Here is a 21,560-nt window from a genome sequence, read left to right on the forward strand (position 1 = left end):
GAAGATTTCCTTTTACGTTGAGTTGATTTTCAAAATATTCCCTCCACCTGTCCAGTGATTCCCTGGGATCTGTTATGAGTTCACCTGAATTTTATGGACATTTTATTGATCATTTTCAGTGATCATCAACATCAAGGACTATGTAAGGGAAATATACGCCAGCACATATTCGTTCGCTCGATGCCATTGATTCTTAGCGTCCCCTCTGAAGTAGGTCGCGCTCCAGACGACGCCCCACATCCGGACGACTATGCAGGTCGCGGCCTTGGCTTACCTGCGTCAGGTACAACCTATTCTAGCATCTGCCAGGTCTTGTGTCCCACTCTGCTAAATCCCCACACTCACCATGTCGACATGTGGCTCTGTACCTGTTAGGAAGATAAATCTTTTTCCCTTTCGGTAATAGAACTAGTGATACACGGCCCGCTTGTAAAATTTATTCAGAACCACTCCACTTTCTCATAGTTGCCTTCCGTACAACTGTACAAACTCGCTACTGTCGACCAAAATATTACGTGAGCTCGAGTTTGGAGTACTAGCAGTGAATTCATTTACGAATTTCACATACATACGACATATAAAGGTTACAACGTGACCTAGAACACAATTTTCCAACCATCCCAAGCCAAGAAAAAGTTACCTTACAAAATTGATAATAGCCTTTTTTCGTAGCAACATAAAATTCTGAACTGTATAAACAATATATAAGACATTCCAGTGTAAATTGTGTTAAAATTCGGATTCCATCAGATAACGGGTTCTTGAGGAACGGTTTCTGAATGTTGGCGGGTGGTTGAAACACGTTTGAAAACGGGCACTTCCTGCGTTCCACCTGCGATAAAAAAATATCGAAATATATTTAAAAGTTTCAAACCTACATGTGAAATTATGGTGCTGTAGATCTACTGGCTATTTCATTAAACAACGGCCAAATTTGAGTGCACATAATATTTTTTTCGATAGTACCCGTCACATTTTATTTTCTTTCGTGTTGGCGATTTTAGGGCATTACAGATCTAGACTTACAATCGCCTACTTCTTCTACCCCCCACCCCTCCCTCCCTCCTCAAGTGATCGTTCCTTCACATTTCGAGAGTTACCTTCACTATCTTTCTGATCAAAAGGGGCTAATGGACAACAAGAACAATATGAACATAACTCGTGAGGCATAGATTGTATGTCATGTGCCGAGCTTCGTGAAAGATATAATAATCTTCGTTATTATTCATCGTACGGCAAAAACACTTGAAACATAAATATTTGTGCAACTTTTGTTATGTACAGTGTTTCTTGATATCCCTCAACATAAATACAGAGTTTAGACGTTTTCGTAACGAACCATTGAACTGAACCTAGTTTAGTATAATCATGACTAATCTGAAATAAAAACGAAGTGTCAGACAAAATTATTTAATTTATGTAGATTATTCGCACATTCAGCTGTACGGGCGCTTGTACAGTGGGTGCAGATCTCACTCACTGCAGCGAGAAAAAACTTGCTTCATGCGGACTGGAGCTCGACGCCTTAGTGCTTAAAGCAATGTCATCAGGGCTTTTAACTCATCGATCCTGACTTTGAATGGTCTAGATGGTATTGCCAGACGAATTGAGTCCACAAAATTTAAGTTGGTCTGAAAGTGGTGAAGAGCTTTAGTAGGAGGCATCTAGAGTGCAAATATGGTCAGGGACAACTTAATGGGAGTGCAGAGCTAATATTTGAACATGGAACTGGAAAGGCCAGCTTTCTTTAAGAGAAACATGCCTCTTGATTTCTGTACTTGTTAGTCATCTTCAGTGACTGCAGTGATGCTGTATCTTTCACTGGAATGTCCGCTCCATGGCTAAATGCTGGCCTTTGGTCTCGTGGGCCCCAGGTTTGATTCGCGGTGGGGTCGGGAATTTTAACCATCATTAGTTAATTTCGCTGGCACGGGCGCTTAGTGCAGGTTGCCTACGGGTGTCAAATCCAAAGACCTGCACCTGGCGAGCAGAACATGTCCTCGGACACTCCCGGCACTAAAAGCCGTACGCCATTCCATTTCACTGGAATAATATGTCATGATTAGGGGGAGAGATTTATGTCACTGGGTGTTCTCTGATCTGCGGCCGCAATAACATGTTCTGATTTGCCACGTTGTCAAGTCAAAGCCTATATTATTGCTCACGGGCAGAAAATTCGAACTTATTGAGCGTAGACTGCAATTGCAGTTTTCTAGCGAAGTAGTCGATAAGGCGGCGTAGCTGTTATTATAATCTCAGTTTTAGTATATGAATCATATTCAGGGCCGTCCCACTTTCGAAGAAGTTGTCCTCATGCCCCCGCCAGATTCCGTTGGGACAAGTATTTGCCCCGGATGTTTATTTTGGTTATTATTTTTGTTTAATCGTCAACATAATAATTCCACTTTAATACCTGGGAATGTGGGATGTGCACTATGAAGCTGGGGTTTTTTTCTGAACGTTATGCCAGAGTGGGAAGATATTACAGTGGATATTCCAATGGTTGAATTTTTCAAACAAACCAATGAACTCTGGGAGTTCTTTTCTTTTTTGGTAAATTATATACTGTGAAGGAAACTGTTCAAGTTCTTGAGACGGAATGGGAAGAGGGAATGACAACTGAAATGATCAAAAGTCAAGAAGTCATGTCAATAAATTGTACGCTTGAACGTGTTTCCTGAGCTTTCCTGTTCATTACCAGGGCCTACTGCTGGCATTGAAAAGCTATTTTCAAACATGAATCCGTACTGGTCTTTACAATAGAGTAACATATCAGTGTCAATTGTTGCCAGTGTAGTCAGTGTCAGGTTCAATGTGAATTATTTCTGCATGAAAAAAAAAATCATCATAAATTCCTTCAAAACAAACAGTTGCTGAAAGAAATCCATACAGGTGAAAAGTATTTCTCAGAGAGTTATATTTTCGTAATAGAGCACAGTAATTATTATTAAAGTAACTAGTATAATAAATGAGTGGGGAAATTGTTGGGCTGTGAGATAGTAAAATTAAAAATGCATTTAATTGGTAGGTATTTAGCCAATGTTATAAACTATGAAGTATAATGGTTATACGAGTTTTAGTTGCACATCACGTGGCGTCCCAGTTTTGAGAAAGAACTCCGGTAGACTTGCGTCACACAGTCAACAGGAATGCTTTGTTGATTGTCACGGAATTACCCAGGAAAGCGCACTGCAATAAATACATATAAACTGACAGAGCGAGTTAGCCGTGCGGTTAGTGTCCGGCAGCTGTGAGCTTGCATACGGGAGATAGCGGGTTCGGATCCCAAAATCCGCAGCCCTGAATGTGACTTTCCGTGGTTTCTCTCTTTCACACCAAGGCTAAGTTACAGCCACGGTCGCTTTCTTCCCAGTCCTAGCCCTTTCCTGTCCTATCGTCGCCATAAGACCTATCTGTGTCCGTGTGACGTAAAGCAAATTGTGGCTCATGCACATTTAAGCTCTCAAATCTTAGCCCTTTCCCACCCCTCCGTCGCGGAAAACCTGCAAGTAAACTGGAATGTGTTTCTGTTTCTTATGTACTTCATTTTTTTCGATTTTCTGTTTTCTTAATTTTGTTTTAAGCACCAGATTGCTAAACAATTTTAAAATTCCTTTTATATGCGCTTAAAACTGAAGTATGCATGGACCACCTAAATGTGCATGTGTATGCACTATCACTTCTTCGGTTGCAAATAATCTGAAACGCATTTATATAGTGGTAGCATGCTGTCTGCAGATAAGGAATAAAACATGCAAATATACTAAAATCCCTCCGTAGTTATGTGTTATTTAATAGTTAAAGAAGTCTCCTGCTGTATGCTGGAAAATAAAATATTTGTCAGTATTTAACAGAATATTAGGTTCGTTTTTCACATAACTTTTTTTGTGGTGAGGTGTTTTATAAAAGATAAATTAATGACAACATTCTCAGGCCTACTTGAAAAAGGAAAATCAAATATGAAATTGAGTCATGCTCTTATCTTCCTCATCACTTGAGACCCTAAATCCTAATTCGGATGTTTTCATTACAAGTTAAACGGCATTAGGCTTTTGTCCTGCATACATTTTTCCCCTTCTTGAAAATGTTACTCTCGGCACAATCGGACAAAATTGCCTAGCATACCTTCGGAATAGCCGCGATCTCCCAAGCTTCTGGTATGAAGCAGGGACACTCTCTTGTCAGAAGTAGTTTAGGGACATGGTTGGATGATACAAAATTCTTGAGTTACACAATTTTCCCAGTCTTTGAATTGTGAAGTGTGGCTGATCACTTTCTGAGACCTCTGTCATATCACTTCTCTCCGGTATCCGTATAGACTGCGATAGCGCCCAGAGCCTTCAACTACTGGATCATTATTTATGCGTTTCGGAGACATAATTGAATTCTGTCTTTGGCTGTCGGCTAACCGCGACATTTTCCCTTAATTTTTTCTTTGAAGTTCTTGACAAGTACTTCGTTGTTGCCTTGTTTTTCCTAATTTCCTGAATGAATTACAAATGAGGGGTTGGTACAAGAGGGGATTTACTCCATTTTGCCACATTTTTCAGGAGAGAGAGAAAACATATTTAATCTCGTAAGGCTCAGGATATAAATACGAGGTGTAGCTAGAACGAATTTGTTTCCATTTAACATTATTGATATTAACAGAAATATAAAATGGAGTCACATTTTCTTGCTCCAAATTATGAAAAAATATCTTTCAGTATTTGAAAATTTATTTATTTATTTATTTATTTATTTATTTATTTATTTATTTATTTATTTATTTATTTATTTATTTATTTATTTATTTATTTATTCGATGGGGCCATCGAGGGCCACGTTAAATTTGGCGGTGAAGTTTGCTTTCGTTTGAGCCTGGGACACCGTGTCTTCTTTTCGGTTGTTCGTATCGGCTTAGCTCATTCGTCACTTTCTTCTTCTTCTTCGTCTGTTTATTATTATTATTATTATTATTTCATGATTCGGTATTTCAAATAACGACAGAAAATCGCTTTCCCCTCATCTGTGAGTGTGGACAAGCAGTTTATCAGTGCAGGACAAAAGCCTAATGCCGTTCGACTTTCCCCGTTACTCTTATGCACTCTTCAACATTCACATATTTCTTCTCACAACATCGGAATATTTGTATTTGCTTGCAATCATATTTACACTCCTGTGAAAATTCACTTTCTATGTCATCCCTGGGGGGTGGATTCATTCCCTGTTGTCCCAAACACAAGAACTCCGCAAGTTCCGGATGTATTACCTTCAGTTTGTAATGTGACCCCTTTCTTACACCAACAGTGGCTCTGTATAATGGAATCAATAGATTTTTGTGAAGTTTGGAGTTAACCTCATCTTGCACGAGACCATTCAATATTATAGTCCATTGTCATCAACGTGAAAGTAGACCGTGCTGATAACAAATTTACCCTTAGTCATTAAATGCAATATTATTATCATCGAAAAAACTCTTTTTTGTCTGGATAATAAATGTTGAGCTTATGACACTCACTTATTACCGTTTCTTGTCACTCCACAGCACTCAGCGTGAGGAATCTTAAGATAGATACCTTCTGCTTTTAAAAAGTCTCACTCTTTGTGTTGTTTTGTTTCGAATACATTCCTGAAGCGTACAGAGCCTGCTTTGTCTTGCTCTTTCCCATGGTGCACGTGTCTCCCTTCCTCTGTTTTCGAACAAGGGTATATTGGGCTTTTCAAAATGTATTTATTTTCAGTTGGTGTTTAGTCCGTACAAGCAGATATATTTATTGTTTTAACGTGTAGAATATGAAAATAAAAACAATAAATCAGCTTATGCCTGTAAAGGAAACATTATATCAAAATTTAGTAACAGGTCTAACAGAAATATTTCTATACAGTAAATACGTTTCTCTGAGATGGTCGATGATGTATTTCTATCTTGTGAAGCAAGAACTGTAAATAAGGATGTTGGAAACTTCTGTCTTCATTGTCTACATCTTCTGCAGGCGAAGAACAAGTGGTAGTGGTGACTCGGAAAACTATGATTGAAGCGCATCCTGGTAATAGGCTACTGTAGCTATGATGATTTTTCATTTGGCAATCAGTTCTGAGAACCATGGCTTGGCTCGAAGGTGTGGTTGTACAACAAAATTAATGTGTTCCTCGATCGCTGTCCTTTCCTGATTTCATCGTGCATGTGCTAGTATTTTAAATTGTGGAACTACTGTAAATCGGGAAGATGTTGCGGGATATTCTTTGCTCGATTACCTAACGCAGCTTTCTATTGGACATATTAATCACGCACTATGGTAACCGAAACAAGAATGTACGGTCCTCAGTAGGAGACACTAACTAGGCTAGCCAATGGGTACACACTAAACTTTCAGGAGACAGGCGAGTTCAACCACCCTCGGAGTGGTTTCTTGTGGACCTTCTGAGTATGAGACCAGACTGTACATTTTCTGCACGGGTTTTAATAGATAACATATTCTAGTGGATCCTAGCTAATGTGAGCTGATATTTCTAGTATATTGTTGGAGTTGTTGGCTGCGTGCTTTGAGTCTCGTAGCTATAAGTTTGCATTCGGAAGATAGTGGGTGTGAACCTCGCTGTCCGCAGCCCTGTGGTTTCCCATTTTCATACCAGTCAAATACCGGGGCTGTGCCTTGCTTCCTACTTCTAGCAATTTCCTATCCCAGTGTCGCCGTAAGACCTATCTGTGTCGGTGCGACGTAAAGAAAATGGTTAAAAAATCACTCACGCACAGTTCTACTTGACATGGGGGCCAGTTCTAGGTTATACGTATCCTTTCACATATGTGGCAGATGTTCTTTGAAGATAAGACTTGCTTTCTCTTTCTTTCTTTCTTTCTTTCTTTCTTTCTTTCTTTCTATGTGCAATGGGTTCAAATATATTCCACTTCAGATTGTACTAGGCACTCCCGTTGGAAAATAATTATTATTATTGTTATTATTATTATTATTATTATTATTATTATTGATTTGACATTTAAAGTGTTACCCGGAGCCCCGGACTTGATTCCCAGGTACACTTGTCTAAGACTAAGGTCAGGACCAGGGTTTACTCAGCTTTGTGCAACCAACAGCTTCGAGAGGCTATGGTCCCGGTCAACAAAGCTAAGCAATACGTCTGAGGATGCCGTCACACTGACCACGTGACACTTCAGCATCTACAGGCCATCTGAATGGGCAACTGTCATTTTGGCCGGGCAAGGCTCTAATATGCTGTTGCGCTATGGGTTTTGTTTTTTGAGTTACGAGATTCCGAATTATTGTCACAAAAAGGTTATTTATGGTGCTGGTGAATGTACCGACATGAGGTTGGTGTATTTGAGCATCTTCAAGCATCACCGGACTGAGCTGAGATCAAACTCGCCAACTTGAACTTAAAAAAACCATCACTTCATCGTCTGAGCCACTGACGTTATAATAGAGAGTTCGTAAATTAGTTCTTCCTTGCGCAGATACCACGGAGCAAGGAGTTCTCTAGGACAAGCCACAATTAAAAAGAATTTGACAAAATTTGGGAAAATCCGGAAACAGAAAAATGTTTAGCGCTCGAATCCCAATACTATAAAAAGTCGTCAAAAAGGGCTTGTCCAGACCCATTCAACCACGCTCTGATATCACTTGTCACGGGATATCGTGCGGGCTTGAATCTGTGGACAGAGAAGAGATGGTAATAAATTTAAAACACTAAAATTTGAAAATTCATTTCTTTCCTTTTTAAACTTGATAAACAAATTGCAGTTGAATAGAATAATGGTGAGCTCGTAAGCTCTTGTAACAATAATGATTAGAACTCCTAAAACAATTAGGTAATATAGAGAAAATTGTTGACGTTAAGATTTCGAAGAGATGAGTTTTTTAGCTCAAAAATTACACTATTTCAAAGAGTACCTCTGCTCCACTCAGTTATACTCTAGGTGGCTGAGCTCCAAAATTTACAACATTCCAGCCTCTCAAAAACAACAAGTTTCTAACCCAAATTTTTACATTAGCTTACTTTGACAATGTTCAAGTCATTTCAGCTCGACTATGAGTAATTAGAAATTAAACAGAGGCAATAAGAGCCCATTCTAAATGGCCTTAGTGGTCATAACCAAAATGCTAGGAGGCAAAACACTGGCACTCCATTGGAAATACACTTTGAAAAGCAGTTAATATCCTATCTGGGCTTATGGCCCGAAGTTACAGAGGGTGAGTAGGTGTCGTTCCAAAATAAGGTTAAGATTTAAAGTTTTAGAAAATCAGAGTCACACTCTCTACTCCCTAAGCTACATCTTTGCCAACAGGGATTTGAACAAAGTCCTTAGACTTGCTTGGGGATGTACATTTAAAATATGTTACTCAGCTTTAGAAATTTACATTAAGAATGAATTTGAAACCTTACCCTCAAGTCAGCTATCCGGAGCTATGACATATTTAAAAGCTTCTGCCATTACCTTAAGCTGGTGGGCCTTCCGACGGCGAACAAGACTTCTCCCTGCCTCTAGTACGTATGCACTCTAGACTGGAGCGAAGAAGACAGTAGGGCCCAAAAGCGGAGGGGAAAGTTCAAGAACTATCTAGGATAATGACCTGTATACACCCACAATTTTGATTGGTTATCACTATCAAATATATTTACAAAATTTCACATTGGCTGATACTTTCGAGAAGAAGGAGGCTATGCAGTGCTGACAACTTCAGCACACAAAAAACAGTTTACAAATACTTCAGGTTAACAAACATCGAAAAAGCAACATTCCTTTGAAAATTAATTGTGTGCCCTCCCACCATAGGGGACACATAAGTCGACAGTGGAGACATCCGAAGATTAAAGTTCCAAACGTCTTCCAATACACAGTTCAGGATTTACATCACAGATGGCCTTCTAAAAGGCGCTCAGTTCAAATGCACGGAGAAGGTGGACCTCGGGTACAATTATTATTATTATTATTATTATTATTATTATTATTATTATTATTATTATTATTATTATTATTATTATTATTATATGCCTTACAACTTGGTCTTAAGGTTAAGTGACCGGGCGAGTTGGCCGCGCGGTTAGGGGCGCGCAGCTGTGAGCTTGCATTCGGGAGACAACGAGCCCCACTGTCGGTAGCCCTGAAGATGGTTTTCCGTGTTTTCCCATTTTCTTACCGGGCAAATGCTGGAGCTGTACCTTAATTAAGGCCACGGCCACTTCCTTCCCACTCCTAGGCCTTTCCTATCCATCGTCGTCATAAGACCTATTTGTGTCGGTGCGACGTAGAACAGTTTGTAAAAAGATAAAGGAATAAATGAATTGATCTCTGAATATCTTCACGTATGCATCATTTCATAACAATTATACCCATCAGTATTTGCCTAAAAGCAAGGCGAATTTGTGATATTTCTTATAAACGAGGATAGAACTATATCGTGAGCAGAGGACATCAGTCCCGACACTGAAATAATGCGCTAAATCTAAAATGCTACTTCCTGGCAACAGCACGAAATTTCTGATTTCATTTAGGACCTGGTGTCTGTCATACCATGAGAAATATTTCTATACATGTTTCAAATACTGTTCTATACTTTGCCGGTGAGGACTGTGCTTTACGCTGTCAGTCGAGGTGGGTAACACTGTCTTGTATACACAGCGATCTCCTATACCTGTGTATGATGACTATTTTCTTTAATTTCTACGTTGTTTTCTGAAAAGTATTTAACGTTAAGGTTTTATGACTCCTGGTCCCTCAATGTTCTATCTGTTCTATAGCAGTGTTTGATTGTGTATTGTTGACATCTAGTGTATTCACTGAAGTACAATGTGTTGTAATTTTTGTTACAGATTCTGCCCACGTCCAGATCGGGTGTCGTTTGGAAGGTAAGACGTCTTTTCTTAAAACAAAGCAATGGCTGAGGCACTTGGGTGTTCGTTGCTGAAATACTCTAATAATCAGGATACCGGTACTTATATCTCAGAAACTGAATATATTACAGACCTGAAAATTGGTACTTTTGATCACTTTTAAAAATAAAGAAACACGTATTTTTGTTTTTGGAAAATCCAATTAATGGGGGGTGGAAAGGGGGTGAATTTCTAAAATGAGTGAATCTATATCTGCAAACTTTTAAAGTTTGCAAATGTAAAAATTGGTATTTAGAATCTTCATTAAACTAAAGAAACACGTATTTTTTTGTTTTCGGCAAATCGCAATAGGAGGAGTGAAAAGGGGTGAAAAAGGGGTTGAATGCCTTTAATGAGGCTACTTATATCTCAGAAACTGAAGATATTGTAGACCTGAAAATTGGTGTTTGGGATCTCCTTTAAAAATAAAGAAACACGTATTTTTTTGTTTCTGGATAACCCAATAAAGGGGGGGGGGGTGAAAAGGGGATAATATTTTAAAATAAGTGTATCTATATCTCAAGACTTTTAAAGGTTATAGATGTAAAAATTGGTATTTAGAATCTCCTTTAAAAATAAAGAAACACGTATTCTTTTGTTTTCGGAAAATCCCAATAGGAAGGGTGTAAAAGGGTGAATAATGGGTTGAATGCCTTTCATGAGGCTACTTATATTTCAGAACCTGAAGATATTACAGACCTGAAAATTGGTATTTTGGGTCTACTTTAAAAGTAAAGAAACACGTATTTTTTCGTTTTTGGAAAATCCAAATATTGGGGGGTGAAAAGGGGGGTGAACTTTTTAAAATGAGTGTGTCTACATCTTAAAACTTTAAAATTTACAGATGTAAAAATTGGTAGTTAGAATCTCCTCTAAAAATAAAGGAACACGTATTTTTTTGTTTCCAGTAAATCCCAATACGAGGGGTGTAAAAGGGTGAAAAATGGGTTGAATACCTTTAATGAGGATACACATATCTCATAAACGAAAGATATTACATAACTGATAATTTGCATATGGGATCTCCTTTAAAAATAAAGAAACACGTATTTTTTAGTTTTTGGAAAAGCCAATTAATGGCGGTTAAATAGGAGTGACAAAATGGGGTGAATTTTTTGAAAGACAATATCTACAGAATATCTTGGAAACGTAAAATGTTACAGACGTAAAAAGTGGGTGTAAATCTCCTGTAAATGTAAAGAAATATAGGTGATTTGTTTTTGGAAACTTCACTTAAGGGGAACTCAAAAGGGGTGAAATTTTAAAATGAGAACTTTTACAGTATATCTAAAAAAAACTTAACATGTTACAGAAGTGAAAAATGGTATTTTTTTTCTCTATTAAACATAAAGAAAAGTGTGTTTTAGGTTTTCGGAAATACCACTTGGGTGGAAGGGGGGGTAAGAGTGACTGAAAATGGTGATGAATTCTTCTAATTAGGCTACTGATATCTCAAAAATGAAGATGTTGCAGACGTGAAATTTGATATTTGCAATCTGCTTTAAAAGTAAAGAAACACGTATTCTCGGAATATCCAATGAAGTTGTGTGGGGGGTGAAAGAATTGAGAAATTAATTGACTTAATTGTATGAGAATGCATACATCTAATAAAAACTAAAGTTGTTACAGACGTGAAAATTCGTATTTGGATCTCCTTTAAAAACAATGAAAAACGCGTTTTAGTGGGGAAACCATCTTGGAGGGCGGGAGTGTAAAGGAGTTGAATTCCTTTCATGAGGACACATAAATCAAAAACTGAAGAAGTCATAGTCGTGATAATTGGTATTTGGAAGATCCTTTACTATTAAAGAAACAAGTATTTTTTGCGGGAAAATTCACTTGGGGGGGGGGTAGTTTGAAATGAAGTGAAAAAAGTAAATTATTTTTATGGGGATACTTATATCTCAAAACTGAAGGTAATAGACGTGAACATTGGTGTTTGGAATCTCCCTTAAACATAAAGAAACAAGCATTCTTTTAATTATTTGGGGGGGGGGGTTGGCGGTAATTAAATTTAACGGCGGTGGGGGTGGGGTGTAGAAGGAGGTGAGACCAATTGATTTTACTGTTATTAATGTACTTATCAGGATCCTCCGTTTCTCAGGCGGCAGCGCGCCGGCCTCTCACAGCTGGGTTCCGTGGTTCAAATCCCGGTCACTCCATGTGGCATTCGTGCTGGACAAAACGGAGGCGGGACAGGTTTTTCTCCGGATACTCCGGTTTTCCCTGTCATCAGCCATTCCAGCAACACATAATAATAATAATAATAATAATAATAATAATAATAATAATAATAATAATAATAATAATATTCCGGACCGTCGTCAAATGCGCGGACCGCGCTGGAAACGGCTCCTGGACGGGTAATGACTAAGAATGCAGTCCGGCCGCGGGTTCAGTGCCACCAAGGCACCCAATATGACACCACGCCGGATCTCCTGAAGGATTTTATCCATATTAAAAATATTATAGGAAAAGATGGCAAAGATTTACGAACCCAACTGACCGGGAGGAATACCTGAGCCTAGCCCGGGAAGTACGAAATCGATTGCTGGAAAGGAAGATTTAAAAATGGGAGGAAACGTGCCGTAAAATAATAGAAAACCAGTCAGATCGGGAATTTTGGTGGATTCTCGCAGAAAACGAGTCATATCGCGAATTTCGGCGGATTATATATCTAAAACAATAAACATTCAATTATAAATTTCAGTATAATACCGTAGCGAAGCACGGGTATCTTGCTAGTTAGTGTACATGCTAACGGAGCTAGTTCCTACCGTGTAACGCGGTCGGCATTACACAAACTGTACCCGCAGATCCCCCAAAATATGACTTTACTACTAAATAAAGAGAAGATTGCATGTATAAAACAGCCCTTCTTACTTCATTAAAAGTGCTTGTGACAACCTGGTCAACAGTCCGTAGTACTGCACTTGGTGCGTGAGTAATGTTTGATAACATGTCCTGGCTGACTGATTCATCATCGCCGAGCTAAAGCCACTGAAGCTGTAAATATGAAATTTGGTCAGTGGTTCCATTTCATAATGTAGAGATTTGTTAACGAGGGATTTATCAAAATTCGACCCAATAAAGGGATTCAATGTTTGTATGAAGAAACGTTATAAAAGTGTCTATTGACACTCTTGATCAGGGTATTCCAAAATGTAAGTAATTAGACACGTGTTTTACTAATGTTCTAATCAACAGCTGAACGGGCGAAAAGGGGGTATACAAGTTTGTATTGCAAAAAACAAAATGGTTGTATTTTCTTGAAATTTAGCATAAATACTCTACAAAAAATAATGCAACATGTGTTTCAGCATACACCCCTAAGTGATTTTGACTGGGCCTGATGAACCTCTAGCTCCGGAAACAGAATTATTCATTCCTTCAAAATCGTTTCACGTATGAAGTTGTAATTCTATGAGAAGGTTGTTGTTTTCTCGGTGCCAAATATAGACTTCAAACCGGGCGAGATAGCCGTGCGGTTAGGGGCGCGCAGCTGTGAGTTTGTATCCGGGAGATAGTGGGTTCGAATTCCATTGCCGGCAGCCCTGAAGATGGTTTCCGTGGTTTCCCATTTTCACACCAGCCAAATGCTGCGGCTGTACCTTAATTAATGCCACAGCCGCTTTCTGTGTCGTGCGACGTTAAACAAATTGTAAAGAAAAACACAATATTTTTCCCCTGACTCCGGAAGAAAATCACAATATTCGTTCTTCCGAAACCGAAATTGACGTTTTACATGAAGGTTGGTCTTCTATGTCCTAGATGTTAAATAAGAAATATTTGCAAAACACTCATTCATCCTTCACTGTTCGACGTACAAAGTCAGTATATCGCATGATGTTTGCCCCTGCGTCCTCGTAGGGTTGTAAAACATTCCAGTTCTGTAGGGTTCAAATGAGTGTTAGATCCGAAATTCCTCCAAAACCTTTTAAAGTACGAACTGCGGGCTTAACCGCCAGCGGACGTAAAATTTTGAATAACGACTTTCAGTTTAAAACCGTAGCAAAGCGCGGTCATCCTGCTAGTAAAATATACAACAAGCTTCCCTAAGGAAGAGTCCACAAGACAGGGAGGGAGGTGAAGGCCCTATGTTCCACCTAGGAATGAAGGGAAACAAGTCAAGTTGATTTTAGTAGGATTATTCAAAAGTTTGCGTGTTCTGAGAAAGTATTCCAATATTTAGAGAGGACAAACACAAGAAATAAAAGTCCTACAAGCATGGCTACGATAATTATCTTCTGAGAAATGAGTGTATGTTTACTATCTTTAGAAGAGCAGCATATCTTGTACGAAGACAGATCAGAAAATAAGTTGCACTTCCCAGTTATGGCCATTTATTACACCACCTATACAACAGCAACACCACTATGATGATGATGATGTTTGTTGTTTAAAGGGGCCTAACATCGAGGTCATCGGCCCCTAATGGTACGAAATGAAATAACAAAAAGGTCAAATACATCCACTGACCAAAATGAAATAAAAATTGTCATGAAGAATGATTTGATGGACATGAACAAAACAAAATGCAAACAAACAAACAAAAAACAGTGGATCAGACTAAAAAAAGATCGAAAATAATAGTATTACTGACCAAGGGACCATTTATAAAGCACAAGGATGCTTGATGTCTAAAGGGGTGCAAAATCCACGTCTAAGACCCCACAGAATGGTACATGTCGCGAGTAAAGTAGAACCATGGTATTTGTTGTCATGTCGGGCTACTAATCAAAAGTAGCGAAGACTCACGGTGTTCCACACAAGAAGGTACTATTCACAAGGTTTGCACTTCGTACAGGGAACGCAGACCTGTGGTGTTTCTCACACAATGGCGCCACTCATAGCCAACGCAGACCGATAAGCTTCCTCACCTAGGTGTACTAACCACACATCCCGTGGTGTTCCTCACAGCGTGGGTACCAATCACAGGCAACGCAGACCCACGGTGTCGCTCATATAGTGGTACAACTCACAGGCAACGCCCAGACCCGCGGTGTTGCTCACATGGGTACGACGCACGGGTACTGGAAACCCACAGGAGAACCCCCTCCAGCTGCTACTAATCACAAACTTATTTCATACCTAATATAGTGGTACTACTCGCAAGTACAGGCAACCCATGGTGTTACCCGCGTGATGGTACGATTCAAAATTAGTTTCATGGTTCTAATTCAGTCAGCCCTTGGTCGCCCCTTTTAGTCGCCTCTTACGACAGGCAGGGGATACCGCGGGTGTTTTCTACATGTGCGTCCCCCACCCGCAGGGGGTAGTGTGTTTGGTCCGCGAGAGGTATTTTATTTCCCTCAAGTCCCCCGGTTAGCCGGTTAGGACCCCCATATCTGCCACCTGGGACGCGCCACGTGGGAGTATCACCTCTCCCCCTGCTACGCCTGCGTAGCAGGTTCGTGGAACACGACTATAAGGACATTCACTGTAACGTCACTCTTCCACATAGTTTCCAAGAGACTCCAAACATTTCTGCGAACGCACAACCAACTTGTCGATGCCGGATGCATAGAAATTTCCTCCAGCGTTCTGCAACTACTCGGAGACAGCGGCCTTCACCTCTTCATCGGTCTGGAAACGTCGAACACCGAACTCCGTTTTGAGCTTACCGAACAGATGAAAGTCACTTGGCGCTAGGTGGGGACTGTAGGGTGGATGTTGCCAGACCTCCCACTTGAAACGCTGCAGCAGTTCTCTCGTTTGGTGGGCCTTGTGAGGTGTTGCGTTATCGTGCAACAAAATCACACCGGCGCTCAATTTCCCCCGGCGCTTCTCTTTAATCGCTTTAAGCCACCGGTGCAACGTTTGACAATACGACGCCGCGTTGATTGTCCTTTCGGCATGAATTCCACGTGCAGCAAACCCTCCACGTCAAAGAACACTGTCGCCATAACCTTACGGGCTGAAGGTTGAACCTTGGCCTTCTTTCGTTGTGGTGATGAGGGGTGAACCCATTCCATTGATTTTCGCTTCGTTTCGGGGGTGAAGTGGTGGACCCACGTTTCGTCGCCTGTGACAATTCGCCGCAGAAACCCGTTGCCGTCTGCGGCATAGCGTTGCAAAAATGCCAGGGAGGACTGGAAACGTTGTCCCTAGTGCTCATCGGTGAGAAGACGTGGGACCCATCTTTGACACAGCTTACGATATCCAAGGTCCTCGTGAACAATGGCGAACACACTGGCATACGACATGTTCAGCTGCGTCGCGATTTCTCTCAGTTTAATGCGCCGGTTCTGTCTAATGATCGCATTCACACTGTTGACCATTGCACGGGCCCTGGACGTTGCGGGCCTGCCTTCGCGATGGTTGTCCGTGATATCCGTGCGTCCGGCTTCGAATTGCTGACACCACTTTACGATACCTTGCTGGGAAATGGCCCGCTCCCCATACACAGCACTAATTTCACGATGAATGTCCGTGCAATTCTTCCTTTTGGCCCATAGGAATCGGATTGTCGCACGCACCTCATATTTGGAGTAAACGTCCAGTTGACGCGCCACTGCATTTGGCCGCTATTCACACAATACTAGACGAGACACCGCAGCGACCTGCCTAACAGAAGTGTGGGCAGTGTCTGTCCCTTTCTCCGCTGTGCCCACATTTGCGACACACAGCGCGCTGCTGCGGCGCGTTAGTGCAACTAACCTTTTGATCCACCTACGTAGTATTGGTTCCTTGGCAAGAAGCAGACAAGGAAACAGAATTCTTAATCATGATACTGGCCCTGGTGTGAAAACGGGCAAATAAAAAAGACCATCTTCAGGGCTCCCGATAGGTTGAACTCATCTTATGAATGCAAGCTTACTGCTTCACCGCACGTACCACGTAGCCATCTCGCTCGGTATTATTATTATTATTATTATTATTATTATTATTATTATTATTATTATTATTATTATTATTTCTTAGCTGTGGGAGTCGACCTCAGTGGCGCAGTTTGTTAGTCGTTCCTCTTTCGGTCCCAAGATAGCCGACTCGATTCTGGTAGAGGTCGCTGGCAACTTAAGATGTCTCCGTTCTTGTTTTGTTGCATAGAATTCACAGCAGATCTACTCTTCTTACTGTGATGGCAAGCATTTACTCATTTCTAAGAAAATATTAATTTTGTGATCCACGTTTGGAGGACTTTTATTTCTTGTTTTCAAATGTAAACACTTCTGTTTCCAGAACACACTGTATTTTATCCAAACGTAAGATGATTAGTATACAAAACTCAAGCTTGCTTTATTTTTTATTATCAGACGTAACTCGTACACAAAGTACGTAGGACTGTTGACCAAGGTTGTCACAAATCCATCACCAAGATGGTAATACGGCCGTTCAGCCTTCAGGGACTGGACGTAGATGTCTTGGTGTACCGTTGAAACAAGTGCTTGGATAATGAGTATCAATACCCTGCTGCTGTGCGTATCCTTCAGTCTGCCTGCTCTCCGTGCGAACTCTTGTTACCGAAGCTTATTTTCCGACGACGTGTATATAGATGAATACAAACACCTTAAACGCTAGAATGCCCGGCCCGACCGGAAATCGAACCCGTGGACCTCTGAAGCATTCAACCAGCGAGCCGGACAAAACTCAGATAATTGACCGCTGCAATAAACTATGAGTGCTTATAAGCCCGTGTTAGTGACGGCTTGCTTCAACTCACTGCTGTGCAAAGATGCCTCAACCCGATGTAATGCAGTTGATATCCTGCAGCTCAGCGTGTTAAAGCATGATGGCCATGGGGCCAGACTTGCCGGATTCGGAAGACGCATAGGTCGTTTAGAATAGTTCTCCGTGGTAGAAAGTCCACGACTGGTTTCTTTCCTAGTTCCTTGACAGCAGTTGTCATTCGCATCCTACATGATGGCTGAGTTCGAAACCCCCAGTTGTATTTCGAATTAAATAGTCACAAGCTCTAACTGACTGCCTGTTATGGTTTGCTCAGTTCGAGGATGAAGCCATTTTCGATTTTCCAAATCCGAAAAACTTCAAAGAGCTGGCTGTGAATGCTGCCTACTCTAGGCGTTAAAGATGTGCGCGCTGCATAGATCTGAGGTTCATTCAGGCTTCACCAAAAATGAGCACAAGTTAATTCCCGGAGGCAACTAACCTCTTCAGTCCACTTTCCACTCCTCCAGGCGCCTTCGTGGCCTGCACATACATGTTCTACACATCCGTATCGAGCTGTTGATAATCCCAACACAGTTAAATACCGAAGTTAAGTCCCCTTCACGATAGAATTCCAATGTTGCACTGTCTGTTGATCTAGGTTCGAATCCCATCACCTATTTACGGCTACCCTGAATGTAAATCACTCTGGAGTTTTCCCACAGTTCTTCCAAAAATTCTGTTCTCAGATAAATGCACTTGCTCACCCTACCTCTGACTGTACATCGTGACAGGTTCTACCGCACGCGCGCACGCACACACACACACACACACACACACACACACACACACACACACACACACACACACACACATCTGCATTCGGGGCTGATGACCAAATATATCCCACGTTATATCATTGGGCCCATCTCGTCTTAAATCACTGTTAATTCTGTTCGACAAAGGAAGTAATCGTTACTTTAAAAGGATAAACAGTTAGGGTATCGGTCGTATTGCTGCGGATTTCTTCTAGCTGAACCATTGATGTCAGAAGGAAAACTATCAACGTAAGCACAAGACGTTTTCAAATAGGTCGCTAATTGTTCTGCGACTGGTTTCAGTACATTTATCTTGATGAATCAAGCGGAAACACTCCATTTTGTAACAACACGTGCTCATTACGATATCGAGCTTTACAATGAAATTCATTCCAGCAGCGAACATGTCTGTAGTATACACTGTTAGAAGTACGGAAATATAAATAGCTACCCTTGTTCCACACGAGGCTGAATTCAATTTTTTAAATCGAAAGGGAAAGTGCGGCTGCCCAATAATCTACCCCGAGAGAGGAGTACGTACATTGTACACCCTCGCCAGCCGCTAACCCGGAAACTTGGTCATTAATTCAAACTAAAAATGTTAACGTAACAAAGTTGTAAGGAAATGATACAATATATTTCTGAACGGAAAAAAGTGTATTGTTGTTATTCATGTATGAAATCAAGCCGGCCCCGTGCTGTGTGCCTCTTACCCAGAGGCCCCGGGTTCGACTCCCGGCCAGATCAGGTATTTTTACCTGGACCTGAGGGCTGGTTCGAGGTCCACTCAACGTACGTGATTAGAATTGAGGAGCTATCTGACTGTGAGATGGCGGCCCCAGTCTAGAAAGCCAAGAATAAAGGCCGAGAGGATTGGTCGTGCTGACCACACGACACCTCGTAATCTGCAGGCCTTCGGGCTGAGCAGCGGTCGCTTGGTAGGTCAAGGCCCTTCAAGGCTGTAGTGCCAAGAGGTTAGTTATGTATGAGATCACTATAAACGCTACAAAAATATCAGTGACTAGCTATTTCTCTTATTCCTGTTTGTCTGCTATACGCAGGCGCAATGCTGGACTTCAGTAGAAAATTCTGATAATCTAAAACTTTGCAGAGCCGAACAGTCCTCGGTCTCAGTTGGCATTACCGGGACTCTACTGTAATAATAATTATATGGAAGTTTACTTTGCATCTAATCCAAATATAACTTCGTGATGGTGGTAACACTGGAATTATTTGCAAAGTACACACCCCGCAGCTATTTTCAGTGTAACATCCCAGTGAAGTAATGAGGACACCGGAAGCGGTGTCAGTTACTGTGTTACTAGTGAGTGTTAAAAAAGGAGTGCGGTCCCAATGGAAGCCTCGGAAAAATGTATCTTAAGGTACGCGTTTATAGCTACAAGTGACGAAAGTGAGGAAGAGTAAGCAGTTACTATTTTTAATGACGGGCGATCATTCTTTTTTAATTTCAGCTGGTAGTAACTTTTGGAATATTGCCACTACCCCCAGGAGCCCGTGGCGGTGTTTTAACATTATGATGATTGTTGCCAACCCTTTCTGTACGCGTTATATACGGTTCTGCACATTTTTTCTTTCTGTTTAAACATACCTCATTTCCTGGACGTGGCCTCCATTTCTACAGGGGACTCCCAAGCTTTGAATGTTGTGATTCACCTTTGAGCTGAAGCGCTTGAATTGTCTTGACACTCTGCGGCCGGAATTACCATAATTCAAACTTTATCAACTGTGGATCTCATAGTCGTATATTTGTTCAGGGGCACTTTTGAATGAACCCACACCGAACTCCGTCAATCGTTTTTTAACCAGTGTGAAGTGTGGTGTAACAGTGCAGGGTCTAGTTGTAAATCTTATAGATAACGTAATTTCGTCAGACTTATGGATAATATTGTGATGTACTTACCGTACTATGTATTAATTAAGTATATATTATTTTCTTTCGCGTTTATTTCGAATGTTAAATAAGTAAAGATGTGGTTAACTTTTGATTTTAAAAATAAAGCAGGTCCTTCGACACCCAAAAAATGAAAACTTACTGTTAAAACACCCAGAAAGGAACAACAGTATAGGAAGTGGCTGCGTCCTGATCCAACATATGAAGGAAGGGTAAAGTGTGTATGTTGCACGTTCCTATTTGATGTTATTGCTACTTGCTATTATTGCACGCATTCTATTGAATTTTTGTGTATTTTGGTGAATGTTAGTACAGTATGGTTTTACGATAAAGAATTTCTGTGCGGTTTTTCAATTGTCGGAAGTTGGCAACACTCAGCCAGCCCAACCACCGAGCTATTTTTCAGCAGTTAATTATAACGCCACCATTGATTTTACAGCAACATTCAATTTGTTAATTGAACATTGAGCAAGTTCCCTTGTTAGTGCGTGGAAGGTGTATGGAGGTTGACGTGGAATGATTCATGACTGGGTTCGAGGCTGGATGTCACTAAACGCAAGCATAAGGTAGCTTTCCTGTACTACGAGAACCTCATAGACCGAGGCGTTTTATTTTCAGTAATGCGTAGTCATAATTACGAGTTATAACAGATAAAGAGTTATCGTTTGTGCTTGGTTTGATTGTAAATCCGTTTTAAATACACCAATTCGTAACGAGCTGACTGTTGTTTATAAAGGTTTATAAATGAGAATCTGACAACGATGAATGTTTGACGTGAAAAAAGTCGATATCTGTTGGATGTTAAAGGTGGCATGCGTGTTGCTTTGTCTTCTTATTCATGTCAAATAACAACAACGTTCTCATTGAGATGAACTTTATACCGTATTAAAGATTTGTTTAGTTTTGTTCAGTTTGCATTTGATGATTTTATTTTAGCGTGGAGTGGCATGAAAAAAGGCTGAAAACATAATATTTTTTGGCTAAGATTGTGTATTCATTATTTGTGTATGTACTGTAAGAGGCAATCAGCTTTACTGTAAGAGAAAATCACCTTTAAAAAATATCTGCCTGAGGAGGTGTGCTTATGAGGGCCATAGGTTTCCCTAAATTTCCAGACGAGGAAGAATAAGAATAAGTTAAGAGCCCCTTGTCTAACTCGCAATTTTCAACCAGAGTCACCTGGGGCACGTAAAGTAATGTGTGCCTTTAAAGGAACCCCCTCCACAGTTAGGTTGTGAAACCCACTTGTTCGTTGTCTAAAATTCATGAACATTCGTGATCTGTAAAAAGAGAAGAAAGGCAGTTCGACATGTCGCTCGAATACAGTGATCATTTCTCGAAGCAGAGCACCC

At 40.6% G+C, this 21,560-nt stretch overlaps 1 long non-coding RNA gene across 1 annotated transcript in view; it reads left to right on the forward strand.

Moving 5' to 3' along the window:
- LOC136863412 (uncharacterized) overlaps window positions 1-21,560 on the forward strand; it is a 707,299-nt gene that overhangs the window by 446,960 nt on the left and 238,779 nt on the right. The window contains exon 2 of the long non-coding RNA XR_010859217.1: window positions 9,811-9,846. This is a non-coding gene — a long non-coding RNA (uncharacterized lncRNA). The remainder of the gene's footprint in view (window positions 1-9,810; window positions 9,847-21,560) is intronic.

Source organism: Anabrus simplex, chromosome 2, assembly GCF_040414725.1.
Source record: "Anabrus simplex isolate iqAnaSimp1 chromosome 2, ASM4041472v1, whole genome shotgun sequence".
In the NCBI taxonomy this organism is placed as follows: Eukaryota; Metazoa; Arthropoda; class Insecta; order Orthoptera; family Tettigoniidae; genus Anabrus; species Anabrus simplex.